This window comes from Marmota monax, unplaced genomic scaffold (assembly GCF_021218885.2).
Source record: "Marmota monax isolate L192 unplaced genomic scaffold, Marmota_monax_Labrador192_F-V1.1 WCK01_AAM20220418_F8-fsc00185, whole genome shotgun sequence".
NCBI classification, from domain to species: domain Eukaryota; kingdom Metazoa; phylum Chordata; class Mammalia; order Rodentia; family Sciuridae; genus Marmota; species Marmota monax.
Genome location: NW_026693278.1, coordinates 2,950,626 through 2,957,997, shown reverse-complemented (window position 1 = coordinate 2,957,997; position 7,372 = coordinate 2,950,626). Strand labels below are relative to the sequence as shown.

At 41.6% G+C, this 7,372-nt stretch overlaps 2 non-coding genes across 2 annotated transcripts; both read left to right on the top strand.

Moving 5' to 3' along the window:
* Positions 1 to 3,637: 3,637 nt before the first annotated feature.
* On the top strand, positions 3,638 to 3,778 carry LOC124100892 (U4 spliceosomal RNA). The gene has a single exon (XR_006854454.1). It is a non-coding gene; the product is annotated as a U4 spliceosomal RNA (small nuclear RNA).
* Positions 3,779 to 4,344: 566 nt separating this feature from the next.
* Positions 4,345 to 4,485, top strand: LOC124100891 (U4 spliceosomal RNA). Its single transcript, XR_006854453.1, has one exon. It is a non-coding gene; the product is annotated as a U4 spliceosomal RNA (small nuclear RNA).
* Positions 4,486 to 7,372: the final 2,887 nt, after the last annotated feature.

Below are 7,372 nucleotides of genomic sequence, written 5' to 3'. Positions count from 1 at the left end.
TGTGAGGCATCAGGTTCGATCCTCAGCACTACATAAAATAAATAAATAAGGAGCTGGAGTGTGTGAGGCCCTGGGTTCTATCCTCAGCCCCGCATATAAATAAATAAAGGATCCATTGACTATATATATAATAAAATAAAAGCTGAAGCCAAGAGGAACAATAAGGAAGCTGGAGGCAGAGTGTTTCCTGATCCTCTCATCTTATGTATGGAGATAAATATTGGCAAACTGACTTCATTAAGTAACCTGGGGGGCTGGGGACATAGCTCAGTTAGTAGAGTGCTTGCGTCACATGCACAAGGACCTGGGTTCAATCCCCAGCACTAAAAAAAAAAAAAAAAAGTAACCTGGGAGTAGTATTTGCAGTTACAACTTGGATAGATCATTATCTATAGAATCTTCTAAGCAGAAAGAATCAGTCCCCTGACAGCCCTATGTGCCTTAGTTAACCTAATTACATTGGCTGAGAGAACCAAAATATAAGTTAAAAAATTGCAGGGCTGGGGGTGTAGCTCAGTGGTAGAGCATGTTCTTAGCATAAGGCAGGTCCTGGGTTTGATCTCCTGCATGCAAGGGTATTTTATAAAAACCCATGACAGGGTTAAAATAGTGACACTCTCTTTCCCTTTGTTTTATTTATCGATTGATTGTAGTAGGAATTGAATCCAGAGGTGTTCTAACAGTGACTTAAATCCCCAGGCCTATTTTTTAAAAAAATTTTTTTAGTTGTTGATGAACCTTTATTTTATTTTTTTATTTATTAAGATGCAGTGCTGAGAACCAAACGCAGTGTCTCATACATGCTAAGCAAGTGCTCTATCACTGAACTACAACCCCAGCCCATTCCCAGCCTTTTTATTTTTTATTTTGAGACAGAGTCTTGCTGAATTGCCAGACTGGCTTGGAATTTGTAATCCTCCTGCCTCAGCCTCCCAACTCACTAGGATTATAGGCATGGGCCACTGTGCCTAGCTCTCCCTTGATTTTTTTTTTAAAACTGTATTGGGGATTGAACCCCAGGGCCTCAACACATGATATTAGGCTTTACCACTGAGCTACATCCCCAACCCTTTTTAAAAATTTTTATTTTGAGGAAAAGTCTTGCTAAATGGCCTCAAACTTACAATCTTCGTGCCTTATCCTCCTTAGCTGAGATTATAGGTGCGCCCCACTAGACCTGACTTGAACTTTTAGTGTTTGAAATTTTTTTACAGCCGGGCATGGTGGCACACACTTGTAGTTCCAGCAACTGGGGAGGCTGAGACAGGAGGATCACAAGTTTGAAACCAGTCTCAGCAACTTAGTGAGGCCCAAAACAACTTATTGTCTCAAAATAAATAGATAGATAGATAGATAGATAGATAGAGCTGGAGATGTAGCTTATTGGTAAACACCCTTGGGTTCAATATCCAGTACCGGGCTGAGCACAATAACCCACGCCTGTAACTCCAGCAGATTGGGGGGCTGAGAAAGTTCAAAGCCAGCCTCAGCAATTTAGCAAGGACCTAAGCAACTCAGTGAGACCCTGTCTCTAAATAAAATATTTAAAAAGGATTGGAGGGGCTGGGGATGTGGCTCAAGCGGTAGCGTGCTCGCCTGGCATGCGTGCGGCCCCGGGTTCGATTCTCAGCACCACATAATAAACAAAAATGTTGTGTCCGCCAAAAAATAAATAATAAATAATTCTCTCTCTCTCTCTAAAAAAAATAAATAAATAAAAATAAAAAGGATTGGAGATGTGGCTCAGTGGTTAAGTTCCTTCTGGGGTTCAATCCAGGTAATCATCATCATCATCATCATCCAGTACCAAACAAAATAAAACACTGGAGAAATGTCAGTGTTTCAGAGACCATTGTTCAAATTTTAATGAATAGCAAAAGTCAAAATGAAAGTATTTTGGAGAATATAGTTTGGAGAGGAAACAGATTTAGACTTAGGCTTTAAATAGCTTTCTACCTGCTAAAGAAAAACAGGCAGTGAGGGTGAAACATACTTCAAATTCATACACAGTGGCATTTCTGTGGAAATACAGCCTTTCAGCCTCTCTCCTCTGAAATAAAGTGTTTGCAGAAGGCCTGGGGATGTAGCTCACTGATAGAGCACTCGCCTGCATGCATAAGTCCCCAATTTTGATCCCCAGCAATGCAAGGAAAAAAAAAAGTTCATAGAAAGCTCTTTTGAATTAAGCATAGAAATACCATATGATCCAGCAAATTCTACTCTTAGGTACATACCCCAAAGAATTTAAAACATAAATTCAAACTGATACTTGTACACAAATAGCAACATTATTCACAATAGCCCCAAAGTGGAAATAACCAAGCACTCATTGAAGAATGAATGGATTAGGACTGGGGATGTGGCTCAAGTGGTAGCCCCCTTGCCTGGCGTGTGTGCGGCCCGGGTTTGATCCTCAGCACCACATACAAACAAAGATGTTGTGTCTGCCAAAATAAATAAATAAGTATTAAAATTCTCTCTCTCTTAAAAAAAAAAGAATGAATGGATTAAAAAAATCCATCCAATGGAATATTGTTCAAATTTTAAAAGGAATTAAATTCTGATACATAGTACACATGGATGAAATCACAAAAATTTTATACTAAGTGAAATAAACCTGACCCAAAAGGACAAATATGTATGATTTCATACAATACTTTCATGTAAGGGACTTAGAGTGGTCAAATTCATAGAGACAGCAGGCCTCTGGTGACATACACATGTAATCCCAGGAGGCTGAGGCGGGAGGATGGCAAGTTCAAGGCCAGTCCGGGCAATTTACAGAGACCCTGTTCCCTCCCTCCCCGCCATCCACCAAAAAATAATTCCTACTAAAAGAAGTGGGATAGCCTTTGCCAGGGGTGAGGGAAGAGGGGAATAAGGAGTTAAGAGTTTAATGCGGACAGAGTTTTAGTTTAGAAAGATAAAAAGGTTCTAGAGATAATGGTGATTATGATCGTGCAATGTATTCAATCCATTGAATTTACACTTAAATTTGGTTAAGATGGTAAATGTTATATGTACTTTACGTAAATTTTATTTATTTATGTATTCTGGTACTGGGGATTAAACCCAGGCATGCTCTACCACTGAGCTACACCTTCAACCCCGTTTGTTTTTGATTTTGAAACAGGGTCTTTTTTAAATTACCCAGGCTGGCCTCAAATTTATGATCCTCTTGCAATCCTTATAGCAATTGGTATTTTTGGCTTCAACTAGTAAAGAACAGCGATCTGAGATTACAGGAATGCACCATTTCACTAATTTTCCTGCATATAACACAATAAAAAAAAAAATAAAACAAAAAAACCTCTTGGAGAAGGGAGTTACACTGTGAAACTGAGCCAAAAATACACGGACTCTGAAGATTTCCCTCAATTTCCCTTTGCAGTCTCTGAAATAAGTCTATTAGCATCTTACCTCCCATAGTGCTTTGCTACAATCTGTTCCAAAACCTTGTTAAATTCAATCACAACTGAAATCCCTATGTACTTTCGAGAGCTCATCATACGATTATGCTTGATTGGATAATTTTCAATCAAACAATAAGTTAAAGTTTTTCCAGTAGTCTCAAACTCGCCTTTGTGTAATAGGAACCTCACTTATTGGGGGCGAAGGCCGGTGGGCGTAGCTCTTCAGCTTTGCGCAGTGGCAGTATCGTAGCCAATGAGGTTTATCCGAGGCGCGATTATTGCTAATTGAAAACTTTTCCCAATACCCCGCCGTGACGACTTGCAATATAGTCGGCATTGGCAATTTTTGACAGTCTCTACGGAGACTGAACATTACTGGTGCAAATATAAGAATCACTTGTCTGTTAGTTGAAGACAATAAGTACTAATTGTAGGGCTTCTTCAAGCTTTTGGACATTTTCGAGTTAAACTTTTACTTGAGAACGTCAGGTACTTTCATGCTACGTTGTTTTGTTCAAAAGTCTTCTTTTTTAATTACGTTTTTCCAAATAGTTGCTCTCTCAAAGCACAACTCCCGTGCGCTTATTCCTGCACTCGCCCATTCAGCCAGTTGTGCTTTCAGGTTCTACCCTTACCGCTCTTTCTCGCTCTCCGGCTGGTGTTGTGAAAGTCTCTACCCAGTCGTTTCTATGACGTCACGTTTATTTGCATAAAAGTCCCCAGCATCCCCAGCGGCTTCTGTATTACTAAAATATGAACGAATATTGGACACGAGTAATCTAATGACAAGAAATTTCCCACGAGAACGGTGCTTGAATGTAACTGATCGTGTAGAAACACATTATATCCACACGTGTGCTGGCCTTTGTTCACCCTCACTGTAAAGGTAGTTATCATCCATGGGAGAGCAAAAGGGGAGACCATGTCCGCCAGCTTTGCGCAGTGGCAGTATCGTAGCCAATGAGGTTTATCCGAGGCGCGATTATTGCTAATTGAAAACTTTTCCCAATACCCCGCCATGACGACTTGAAATATAGTCGGCATTGGCAATTTTTGACAGTCTCTACGGAGACTGAATATTGTGTGTTTAAAAGTAAGTTTTTACAACGTGCCTGTACTAGTTACATCTTAATTAGGTGTTGTTTTTTTCTTGTTTTCTATTTCTAGTCCGGATTTTCACGACTGTGTTTTCACCTGGTGTTATATCAGTATGGCTTTGCACCAAGGTTTTCAGGAGTCTGATCCTTACATTTCCGGTCTAGCTTGACCTGCTTCGACTACTATTGCTCCTTTGGCACTTGGCGCAAACGAGGTGGGTGTGAACTGCATCCACAGTTCAAAAGGCACTGGGAAAGACAGCCCTATTATTGGAATTGGTCCCTGTTTCAAGAAGTTTACAGTCTGTAGATAAACCTAAACAAGTTAACAAATAAGATGCGCGGTGGCTCATGCCTGTGATCCCAGTGGCTCTGGAGGCTGAGACAGGAGGATCGCCAGTTCAAAGCCAACCTCAGCAATAGAGAGGCACTAAGCAACTCAGTGAGGCCCTGTCTCTAAATAAAGTTCAAAATAGGGCTGGGGATGTGGCTCAGTGGTCTAGTGCCCCTGAGTCCAATCCCCGGCAAAGCCCCCCTCCCCCTGCTGTCCCTGAAAAAAATATTTCAGTGATAAATGGGGGGGATATGATTGATGGAGACCAACCAAGTTCCAAGTTTCACCTAGTATTGGGAATTGAGCACTTACTGCGTGCCTGACTCAGTGCAGAGTGTTTACTTTGCTTTACTTCATTTAATTCTCACAGAAACCATTCCTTCCAAACAACTTTATTGAGCCAGGTATGGTGGCTCACGCCTGTAATCCCAGAGATGTGAAAGACCGAGGCAGGAGAATCGCCAAGTTCTGGGCCAGCCTCAGAAATTTAGGGAGACCTGGTCTCAAAATAGAGCTGCCTGGTGTGGTGGCGCTCGCTTGTAATCCCAGTGACTCAGGAGCTGAAGCAGGAGGATCGCATACTCAGTTAATCTCAGCAGTTTAACAAGGTCCTAAGCAATTTAGCCAGATCCTGTGTCAAAATAATAAAATAAAAAGGGGTGGGGATGTGGCTCAGTGGTAAAGCGCCCCTGGGTTCAATCCCCAGTACCTCCTCTCCAAAGAAATCCCACAACTTTATTGAGGTATAATTGACATACAATAATCTGCACATGTTTAAAACATGCAATTTGATAAATACATTACTCCAATCCAGATAGTGAAATCCATGACTACCGAGTCTCTTGGTGTTCCTTTTTTTGAGGGGGTGGAGTACAGGGATTGGACTCAGGGGCATTGGACCACTAAGCCACATCCCTGGCCCTATTTTGTATTTTATTTAGAGCCAGAGTCTTACTGGGTTGCTTAGTGCCTCGCTTTTGCTGAGGCTGGCTTTGAACTCTGAATCCTCCTGCCTCAGCCTCCTGAGCTGCTGGGGTACAGGCATGTGTCATGGTGCTGGGCTTGCTTTTGCTGTTCCTTTGTGATCCCTTCTTCCCATGTGTTTCCACTCCCCTTTCTCTTCCCAATCCTTCAATCTCTCCTCATTCTCTCCAGTCCCAAGCAATCATTGTTCCTCTTTCTGTCATTGTAGATCAGTTTGCATTTTCTAGTTTTATATAAATGGAATCATCCCGAATGTGATTTTTTTTTTCCCCTGGTACTGGTAATTGAACCCAGAAGGATTTTACCACTTAGCTACATCCTCAGTCCTTTTTATTTTTTACTTGTGAGACAGAGTCTCACTAAATTGCCAAGGCTGCCTCAAATTTAAAATCCTCTTATCTCAGCCTCCCAAGTACCTGAGATTACAGGTGTGCACCACCACACCCAGCTGTATGTGACTTTTTTTTTTTTTTTTTTAGTACCAGAGATTGATTGAACCCAGGGATGGTTAACCACTGAACCACATCACCAGCCCTTTTTATGTTTTATTTTGAGATAGAGTCTTGGTAAATCCCTTAGGGCCCCTCTAAATTGCTGAGGCTGGCCTTGAATTTGGGATCCTCATGCCTCAGCCTCTTGAGTCACTAGGATTACAGACATGTGCCACCACTCCTGGCTGAATATAATTTTTTTTTTTTTTTTGGTAGCGGGAATTGACCTCAGGGGCACTCGACCACTGAGTCACATCCCCAGCCCTATTTTGTGTTTTATTTAGAGACAGGTCTCACTGAGTTGCTTAGCGCCTTGCTGTTGCTGAGGCTGGCTTTGAACTCGCGATCCCCCTGTTGCAGCCTCCCAAGCCGCTGGGATTACAGGCATGCTTCTACGTAACTTTTTAAGGTTGATATTTGTCACTAAGTATGATATCCTTGAGGTCCATTTAGGTTAAATGTATTAATGATTCTTTCTTTTTTATTTCTTGCTGAGTGTCCAATTGTATGGAAGTACCAAAGTTTGTTCAACTAACTATTCGCCCATTGAAGATCATTTGGGTTGTTAGCAGTATTTTGCCATTATGAATAAACCTAATAATATTCCTGTACAAGTTTTTATGTGAGCCTATTTTTGTTTGGTTTGGTTTTTTGAAACAGGGTCTTGCTATGTTGCCCAGACTGGTCTTGAATTTTGTGGGCTTAAGTGATAATCCTGCCTCAGCCTGCCAAGTAGCTGGGACAACAGGCATATACCAGTATATCTGGCCTAATTTTTTGTTTTTTGGGGGGGTAAGGGGGGATAAGGGTAATTGGGAATTGAACCTAGAGCCACTAAGCCACATCCCCAGCCCTTTTTATGTTTTTATTTGAAGATGGGATCTTTTAAGTTACTTAGGGCCTTACTAAATTGCTAGGCAGGCAGGGCTCCAATTTTCGATCCTCTTGCCTCAGCCTTTCAAACTGCTGGGGTTGCAGGTGTGCACCACTGCACCTGGCCTGGCCTAAGATTTTCATTCTCAGGATAATTGCCTAAGGGTGTGTTTGCTGGGC